An 11,110-nucleotide genomic window follows, 5' to 3' on the forward strand; every position below is an offset into this window, starting at 1 on the left:
CTTTCTTCATCCTCTGCCTCCCCCCCCTCACCTTACACCTGCCTCCTCTTTCTCTCTCCCTCCCTCTTTCTTCCCTCCTTTATTGTCCCCGTCAGTGAAGCAACGGGTTGTATTTGCTGGTTATGTAATAATTGTTGCTTTCTTAAATATACACTTTTTGATATTTTTGTCACTCTACTGGTATCAAAATATGCCACCACAAGCATGGTGGAGATAAATGGTCGTTACATGGTAACATCATGTGTTATTATCATGATTTATTGAGAATTCTCGATTAATCTTGAAAAAAAATTAACGATTTTGAGCTAATTTAACCCATATGACCTTCACCTTCACCTTCCTTATGGTCACAATCATTACTGTGATTCATAAATCCTACATATATAGAGATATCTGAGTACAGAAATAAATGTTATATATGAACACTGAACAGTGAACAAGATATAGCTTGTTTTCCAGGTTTCATTTGAAAAATTGAACATCGTGACCCCTTGACCTTTGACCCCACCTTACACAAAAACTGCACGATTTTGAGTGCAGAATTTTTAATATATGATTGGTGGGCTTATTGGAAATATAAAAACAGTAATAAAAAAAAAGTGGTGTCCCTCTCGTTGGAACAAAAGTTAATTTCGAGCCACTTTTTGGGGGTACAGGTGACGGCCGGCCAACCACTTTATTTCCAGGTCATAGGTTAATCGTGTGACCGTGTCAGTACATCAATATTGTGCGCCTTGGTATCTGTGGTCACTCTGCTGGGACAGGATCCAGTAAAAGCATTTGTGTATAGGCCTGGCTCGCAATTGTCAAATTAATAATATAATAACCCAATTCCGCCAATTCTAATTTTCAAATTTCTTTCTAAATTCTAATTAATTATTTTCTGAATTCTAAATTATTTTGTCAATTCTGGCAAACCCATGACCCCCAGGACTGAATCTCCTCATTGAGACGTGCATGAAACAGGAAGCCATACTGGTCAGACCCTTTGTGTATCAGGTCCACCGAGGCAGTGCTTGTTCTCCTCCTGCGTGCACCATTCAGTGGAATGTGAGAATGTGTGTATAAAGGGAAACTTGTTTCAGGAGCCTCCAGGTATTTCATGGAATAACTCGGAATGTTTTCACAATCCAACTCTCTCAAGACTCTGCTTCACACAAATGGCCTACAACTACCAAGTTGCAAAATACCTCTTACATTGGGATTTGTTAATGTTACAGAACTCTACCTCTTACATTGGGTTGTGATGATGTTACAGAACTCTACCTCTTATATTGGGTTGTGATGATGTTACAGAACTCTACCTCTTACATTGGGTTGTGATGATGTTACAGAACTCTACCTTTTACATTGGGTTGTGATGATGTTACAGAACTCTACCTCTTATATTGGGTTGTGATGATGTTACAGAACTCTACCTCTTACATTGGGTTGTGATGATGTTACAGAACTCTACCTCTTACATTGGGTTGTGATGATGTTACAGAACTCTACCTCTTACATTGGGTTGTGTTAATGTTACAGAACTCTACCTCTTACATTGGGTTGTGTTAATGTTACAGAACTCTACCTCTTACATTGGGTTGTGTTAATGTTACAGAACTCTACCTCTTACATTGGGTTGTGATGATGTTACAGAACTCTACCTCATACATTGGGTTGTGTTAATGTTACAGAACTCTACCTCATACATTGGGTTGTGTTAATGTTACAGAACTCTACCGCTTACATTGGGTTGCGTTAATGTTACAGAACTCTACCTCATACATTGGGTTGCGTTAATGTTACAGAACTCTACCTCTTACATTGGGTTGTGTTAATGTTACAGAACTCTACCTCTTACATTGGGATGTCATGATGTTACAGAACTCTACCTCTTACATTGGGTTGTGTTAATGTTACAGAACTCTACCTCTTACATTGGGTTGTGTTAATGTTACAGAACTCTACCTGTTACATTGGGTTGTGTTAATGTTACAGAACTCTCCCTGTTACATTGGGTTGTGTTAATGTTACAGAACTCTACCTCTTACATTGGGTTGTGTTAATGTTACAGAACTCTACCTCATACATTGGGTTGTGTTAATGTTACAGAACCCTACCTCTTACATTGGGTTGTGTTAATATTACAGAACTCTACCGCTTACATTTTGTTGTCATGATGTTGCAGAAGGAAAGGCAAAGGCAAAGAAAGATTGAGGCATTCCTATCCAGCATAATACAAGTGGCCATCAATGGGATGAAATCCGAATGTAAATCAGTTGGAGGTGGAGTCTCCCAAGGGAGTGTACAGGGGGCTTCGCTGTTCATGTTGTTTATCAATGATATACAAACCAGATACTTGGAATTATCAAAAGGACATTTAAAAAATTGACAAAAGAGATTCTCCCAAGAGTATACTCAACCCTGGTTAGACCACGCCTCGATTATGGCAATATCCTTTTGAATACGAGAGATAACATGGACGAGGACAAGATCGAGAGGATGCAGAAAAGAGCAACAAGCATAGTTCCGGAGCTACCGTGGTATGACTACAAGCCCTAAATCTCCACTCTCTTCACTACAGACGTAAAAGAGGTGACATGATCACAGTTTACACGATCATCGTTGGTGAAGTAAGAACACCAGCAGAGATGTTCTTTATAAGGGCCATCCACCAAAGTACCCGAGGACACACATTCAAGCTGCACAGACACAGGTCGAGACTGGTTATCAGAAGCAAGTTCTTCATTCAGAGGATTGTAATGGAATGGAACAATCTCCATCAAAGTGTGGTTGAAGCAAAATCGATTCAATCCTTCAAGACCAAACGACATTCATTGGTGGAATCAAAGGTTCCTGACTGACAGTCCTTAACACACGGTGTGGAAAGGATTACCAGATATTGTAGAGAAGACCGGGATGATAACAGGAGTATTCCTTTTTTACGATGATGGTGATGGTGATTATAATGATGATGATTGTAATGGTGATGACGATGGTGTACATCGCACGTAAACAGAAGTCCCACAGCAAAAGCATCCTCGCGATGACATGGCTGGTCACGTGATATATGATGTAATCACATCGGTGACTTTTGAACCACTGCCATCGATCATGTATTGTCTTAACAGGAAATGGTACAAACCTGACACCTCTCACCCACGGATATTGTACACCGCTCCTTCCCAGTTCCATAGCTAGGCGATGCATGACGTCATCGCCAGGCGACGCATGACGTCATCGCCAGGCGACGAAGGAAGGGAGTAGTACTCTGTTTTCACTCCGTTGGTTTTCTCGTTACAGGGTATTGCGTTTGGGTCCGTTTCTCTATCTGTTTGTTTCTTTGCTTATTTGTCTGTTTGTCTGTCTGTTCGCACAGAACTTTAGTGTTTTTATCCGCAACCGCTTGTCAGATTGAGACAAAATTTTCACCATTGGTGTGAATACTCATGTGGAATGTTTTAATCATAATTATGACGTCAAAGGTCACGTGGTGTGGCAGCCATATTGAATTTACCCTAAAACCTATAAAAATATTTTCCAGAACGGCTGGACAAATCGAGGGGAAACTTCACACAAATGTTCTCCAAGCCATGGGTGTACAAGTTTGTTTAGGAATAATTGATAGGTCGCAAGGTTTGGCAGCCATATTAGATTGAAGAAAAATATTATATTCTTTCTCTTGAACTGCTTAATCAAACGATGTGAAACTTCACATTTATGATCCAGTAGTGATTGGGAATACATGTTTTAAATTTCAACTTGATCGGCCACATGGTCTGGCAGTCAGAATGATTTAATATTTTGATATGGGTTCTTTTTGGGGTTTTTTTGGTTCTTTTATTTTTCAATAAGGCTCACTTGGCTGTGCCTAGATGGATTTGAGGGTAGAGCAGTAGCAACTGAAATGTGAATCCCATTCAGTTTCCTCCTGATGACTGCATCTTTGCTTTTTGCTTGTTCTGGTTCCTTCTGATGACTCCAATGCAGGACTGCACCTATTTGGTGTTCCATTTGATTTGAATTGAATTTATTTTAATCCCATTCTAAATTCAATTGAATAATAATAATAATAATAATAATAATAATAATAATAATAATAATAATAATAAGACAAGTACTGGTACTTTCAAAGTGAACTGCCCCCATGCCAAATAAATACAAAACAATCCTCCAGCGTGCGACATCGCTGGGACGCCTTCAGTGCCCAGCGATGCTGCCTTGTAGCACATGGATTCAGAATTGGGAGGAAGCATTGTGCAATAATTGATTGATTAATTGCATCATTAAAATAAATAAATAATAATCATAAAATAATTTCTTAATCAATTGGCTGACAGCATACCGAAACCACCACCGTTTCATCCAGATCTGTAACTTTTTGAAGATTAAGTAATTAATCGAAAAATTAAATAATTAATGAATTGATTAATAAATCAAAAATACCCGTTTTCGCCAAATCACTTGTTCACTGTCGTGTCCAAATATCAGCTTCCTAGCTGAAAAGGTGCCTGAGATATTGCCAGGATGAGGAATAAAATAAATCACTAATTAATAAATCGATAATAATTACGTAATTAATCAAAAAATAAATAATACTTTTTTTCGCCAAAGCGGATCTTCACCTCTATACCCAAATTTCAGCTTCCTAGCTCAAAGGTTGGCTGAGATATCGCCCGGAAAGCAAGAATGAAAACAATTAATTGAGTAATTGATTAAACAATAAATCAAAAATATTCTTTGGAGCCAAATAATTTGAAATAAATAAAAAACACTCTGGAGTCAAATCATTTGGTCACTGTAATATCCAAATATCAGCTTCCTCGCTCAAAATATGCCTGAGATATTGCCAGGATGAGAAATAAAATGAATAAGTAATTAATAAATCGATAATAGTTAATTAATCAATCAAAAATACTCCCTAGAACCAAAGCACTCAGTCACTGCCATGCCCAAATATCAGCTTCTGAGCTCAAAAGGGGCCTGACATATTGCCAGGATGAGAAATAAAATAAATAAGTTATTAATAATTGATAATAATTAAGTAATGAAACAATTGATTAATGAAAAAAAAATTGAAAATACTGTTTTTGCCAAAGCCCATCTTCACTTTTGTCCCCAAATTTCAGCTTCCTTGCTCAAAGGGAATGGTGAGATATCGCTTGGAAAAACAAACAAACAAACAAGAAAACAAGCAAACGGAGTGGAAACTGAGTGCTCACTTCCTTCGGTGCCTGGCAATGGCGTCATACATCGCCTGGATATGGAATTGGGAAGGAGCGGTGTACAATAATGTCATGGGCCAGAGCTATCAGAGGTGTCCGATCAACGTGGGACGCCTTGGTACCCAGCCATCACTGCCTGCAGTTATAAAGTGGCAGTTCTAAATATTGTACACTGCTCCTTCCCAATTCCATATCCAGGCGATGTATGATGTCATAATCGGGCGCTGAAGGAAGCAAGTACTCGATTTTTACTCCGTTTGTCCAGGCGATATCTCAGCCATCCTTTGAGCTCGGAAGCTGAAATCTGGGGACAAAAGTGAAGATGTACTTTGGCAACAATAGTATTTTAGATTTTTTGATTAATCGATTAATTAATTTATGATTTGAATTCATGGTTTATGTCTAAATTATTATTGATTTTGACATAAGCAGAGACATTTGAAATACATCACCATAAAACAGACGAAAAAGAAAACCACAAAGCTTTTTGTTGTGCAAAGACAATGTATTTCAAATGTCTCTGTTTATGTCTGTATTGAAGTTTTGTCGTACCAAGCATCTCTTTTTTTTAATAATCGATTTATTAATGAGTTATTTATTTTCTTTCTCATCCTGGCAATATCTCAGGCACCATTTGAGATGGGAAGCTGATATTTGGACACGGCAGTGAACAAGTGATTTGGCTACAAAGAGTATTTTTGATTTATCGATGAATCAATTAATTGATTTATAGATTGATCAGTCAATTGATTAATTACTTAATTATTATCGATTTATTAATTCCTTATTTATTTTCTTTCTCATCTGGGCAATATCTCAGGCATATTTTGAGCTCGGAAGCTACCGGGCGTAGTGGCGTGCGCCTGTAATCCGGCTACTCGGAGGCTTGGGTTGGAGGATCGCTTGAAGACGGGAGCTCTGCACTGGGCCGCGCAATGAGAGGGTGTAGGGCAGCCCGGAATCATAGCGAAACCCAATCCTTATCCCTGTGTCGTAAGAGGCGACCAGGGTTGCGTCAGGAAGGGCATCCGGCGTAAAACCTGTGCCAAATCAGTATGCGGATCATAATGGATGATCCGCTGTGGCGACCCCTAATGGGAGCAGCCGAAAGATGAACAACAACATTTTGAGCTCGGAAGCTGATATTTGGACATTGCAGTGAGCAAGTGATTTGGCTATTGAGGGGATTTTTGATTTATTGATGAATCAATTGATCGATTGATTATTCATTTTTCAATGAATTACTTAATTTTCAAAGAGTTACAGATTCAGATGAAACAGTGGTGGTTTAGGTATGCTATGAGGCAACTTGATTGAGAAATCAATTATTTTACGACTAATATTTATTTTAATTATGCAATTAATCACTGAATCAATCAATTATTGCACACCGCTCCCTCCCAATTCCGTCTCCACGTGCTGCACGGCGACATTGCCGAAGGGACAAAGGCCCCCTAAAATGTCATGCGTTCAAGGATTTATTTATTTATTTGGCATGGGGACGTTGTACTTTAAATGTTCCGCTACTTGTTTCTCTTATTTCCTGAGCCCGATTTGTACTGGGGAACATTTATGATTAACCATTTTCAAATTGCCGAGCTGTCTTCTAAATGATGAAAATAGTATTTGAAAGATGATTTGAATGACAGCTCTCGTGTAAGTAACGGTAGGTTAAAAGTACCCGTCAAGTAGAAATGAGTGACGGTAAACACACACACACACACACACACACACACACACACACACACACACACACACACACACACACACACACACACACACACACACACACACACACACACACACACACACACACACACACACACACACCTCATGTGCAAACGGCCTCATTAGCATTCATACATCATTTTGAAAGTCTTCTAATGACCCAGGAGGGGATCTTGGTCAGACCACTGAAACGTTCACCCCCACACTGCAGCATGGATAGCCGGCTCAATAGAACCTGCTGCGAATAAAACTCAACACCGAACAATCGAACCGAGTGCAGCAAGTTATTGCGCTCTTTGAAAAGTTTAACAGTTTGGCCTATTGCTTCATGCTTGAACATGCGTTACATTCCCCACGATGGAAGCTCAATTTGCTCTTCTTCCACTCAAGTGGACTTTGCTTTCTCTATTCAAAGGTGAACTTCCCATCTGATGTCGGTGAAACGACTCAGCCACATCATGTCCTCACATAGACCTTGGGTTGCTGCCAAGGGCCCCATCATTTTGCCCTCAGTTGTTGATCTTGGCCTCGCACATTTGGCTTCCAGCCCTTCGAGGCAAAGGTAAGCCATGAAAGATTACTTTGGGGGGTTTGGAGCAAACATCTTGGATTCCAACAAACTGTGCTTACCCCTGGCGTGACCGAAGGGGGCCGTGAGGGCGCACGTGCAGCCAGCCGTACGGTATGTGATGGTGCTTTCACCACACTCGTGTTTGTGACAATCCCCTCTCTCCACACACGTGTATGTGACAATCCCCTCTCCCCACACTCGTGTATGTGACAATCCCCTCTCCCCACACAAGTGTATGTGACAATCCCCTCTCTCCACACACGTGTATGTAACAATCCCTTCTCTCCACACACGTGTTTGTGACAATCCCCTCTCTCCACACACGTGTATGTAACAATCCCCTCTCTCCACACGTGTATGTAACAATCCCTTCTCTCCACACACGTGTTTGTGACAATCCCCTCTCCCCACACACGTGTATGTGACAATCCCCTCTCCCCACACACGTGTATGTGACAATCCCCTCTCCCCACACAAGTGTATGTGACAATCCCCTCTCCCCACACAAGTGTATGTGACAATCCCTTCTCCCCACACACGTGTTTGTGACAATCCCCTCTCCCCACACACGTGTATGTTACAATCCCCTCTCCCCACACAAGTGTATGTGACAATCCCCTCTCTCCACACACGTGTATGTGACAATCCCCTCTCTCCACACACGTGTATGTGACAATCCCCTCTCTCCACACTCGTGTATGTGACAATCCCCTCTCTCCACACACGTGTATGTGACAATCCCCTCTCCCCACACACGTGTATGTGACAATCCCCTCTCCCCACACACGTGTATGTGACAATCCCCTCTCCCCACACTCGTGTATGTGACAATCCCCTCTCTCCACACACGTGTTTGTGACAATCCCCTCTCTCCACACACGTGTTTGTGACAATCCCCTCTCTCCACACACGTGTATGTGACAATCCCCTCTCCCCACACACGTGTATGTGACAATCCCCTCTCCCCACACTCGTGTATGTGACAATCCCCTCTCTCCACACACGTGTATGTGACAATCCCCTCTCCCCACACACGTGTATGTGACAATCCCCTCTCCCCACACTCGTGTATGTGACAATCCCCTCTCTCCACACACGTGTATGTGACAATCCCCTCTCCCCACACTCGTGTATGTGACAATCCCTTCTCCCCACACACGTGTTTGTGACAATCCCCTCTCCCCACACTCGTGTATGTGACAATCCCCTCTCTCCACACACGTGTATGTGACAATCCCCTCTCTCCACACTCGTGTATGTGACAATCCCCTCTCTCCACACACGTGTATGTGACAATCCCCTCTCTCCACACACGTGTATGTGACAATCCCCTCTCCCCACACTCGTGTATGTGACAATCCCCTCTCCCCACACTTGTGTATGTGACAATCCCCTCTCCCCACACAAGTGTATGTGACAATCCCCTCTCTCCACACACGTGTATGTGACAATCCCCTCTCTCCACACTCGTGTATGTGACAATCCCCTCTCTCCACACACGTGTATGTGACAATCCCCTCTCTCCACACACGTGTATGTGACAATCCCCTCTCTCCACACTCGTGTATGTGACAATCCCCTCTCTCCACACACGTGTATGTGACAATCCCCTCTCCCCACACACGTGTATGTGACAATCCCCTCTCTCCACACACGTGTATGTAACAATCCCTTCTCTCCACACACCTGTTTGTGACAATCCCATCTCTCCTCACTCGTTTCCTGTTGCATGTCGATGAAAACCAGAACGTTAGTGCAAAACTCGAACTGAACCAGTTAAAACACACATGTAGCTATGTGTGTGTGTGTGTGTGTGTGTGTGTGTGTGTGTGTGTGTGTGTGTGTGTGTGTGTGTGTGTGTGTGTGTGTGTGTGTGTGTGTGTGTATAAATATTAAATAATAACACTAGAACTACATTGTCGATGGCACACCATCGCATATTCCTGCGTGCACTGCTTTGTCCCGTTAATGCTCGGTGAAATTTTATCTTGCAAAATGGATTGACTATTTTTTTCTATTTGATGAGCTTTATGACCAAAGACTTAATATGTTTACTAAATCAGAAGTCATTGCAAGCATGTCAACATTTCATGAAACATTAATTTAGCACTGTCCAGCAATACAGAACTGTGCATCAATTTAATAATCGGAATGAACTGTGTATAATATTAATTATAATTATTCATAATCAATTAGATAAATACAGTAAAACTTGTGACTGTTTGTCACTCATGAGGGCCACATAAGTAAGTTCTTTATAAAAGAATTTACCATGTACAATGGAAAATACACTTTATAAAAAATCAGCCCCCATGACCCCACCCCCTCTGGCCCGGCCCCTTGGGGTCATATCAAAAATCCGACAGTGTTGTGCACTTCCCCATACATATATCTACTATGTCCCAAAGTTTCAAGTTGCTATCTCAAATGGTGTAGGAGGAGTTACAGGGTAAGACAGACGGACGTACGGACAGACGGCGGAGACAATCACAATATTCCCACTTTTATTCGAAAGCGCGGGAATAATAAAACACGTGGAAGGCCTTTAGTCCCACTCACAAACAGAACACGCAACTCAGGATGAAAATCCGTGAAATAATTTCCTTCAGAGGAAAGATGGATTAAAATCTTCCAACAGAACACAAGGATTCCAAAAGATAGGGTAATGTGAGGTGGCTCGGCAGCGCTCCCCAAAAGGGTTTGAAGTAGGCCGACATGGGGTATTCAATGAGGAAGTGTGGCACCTGCTGTCAAACAAAATGGCGAATTATGGCCCTGAACGAGCAAAACATAGGCCCGAACGTTGTACAAATGCGCTGTGAGTCTGTGACATGGACTCACCAGAGATAGGAACTTGTCTGTGGTAACAATTCCATCTGTCTCGTCTGTCTAGACTCGAGAACCTGAGAACACGAAGCTGGGAATGCTAAACAACAGGAAACAATGGCATAACAGAAACAGTAGGCCTTGAATTAAACATTTGACCACAATGGCGTCTATTTATTACGTTCACGCAGAAGGAGCGGTTGGAGGATGCCAAAGAGAAATACAAAATGTAAATGGATGCTGTACGTGTCCAGTTTATACCGTAAGAGATTCCTTTGAAATGCGGCAAAGCGGACAGTCACCACCATTGATGTTAACTTGAGGCCCCGCACCTCGGAGTAAACAAGCACATCCTCTACAAAACATCTGCCTTCCGAGAGACTGTGTGTGCGTTTCCCAGATAAATGTTCACATTTCAGGGAAACCGGAGCCCGAACAGCTCGCTGCTCTTGACATCTCACAACTGAGTGAGTTAGCGTTGTGCGGGTTCGAAGCGAGTCACACTGAATCATCACACAACCACAGCTATTTGGACTTGGACAATGTGAATAGCCAAAGCGATTATTCGGACGCAACTTCCAGGCTGGCGACCCAAGGGAAGACCAAATAGTGATTGGCTGAATATCTCGTTTTGACCAGTTTGTGGAGTTAACCGATCCACGCTGGTGACCCAAGGGAAGACCAAATAGTGATTGGCTGAATATCGCGTTTTGGCCAGTTTGTGGAGTTAACTGATCCACGCTGGTGACCCAAGGGAAGACCAAATAGTGATTGGCTG

General features: G+C 42.0%; 2 pseudogenes across 1 annotated transcript in view; one reads left to right on the forward strand and one right to left on the reverse strand.

The window, feature by feature from the left end:
• LOC147014983 (uncharacterized) overlaps positions 1-11,110 on the reverse strand; it is a 66,123-nt pseudogene that overhangs the window by 46,243 nt on the left and 8,770 nt on the right. The window lies entirely within an intron of this gene.
• On the forward strand, positions 6,050-6,190 carry LOC147014984 (signal recognition particle RNA; annotated as a pseudogene).

Source organism: Eptatretus burgeri, chromosome 12, assembly GCF_056783735.1.
Source record: "Eptatretus burgeri isolate ZD-2024b chromosome 12, Ebu_testis_v1, whole genome shotgun sequence".
NCBI lineage: Eukaryota > Metazoa > Chordata > Myxini > Myxiniformes > Myxinidae > Eptatretus > Eptatretus burgeri.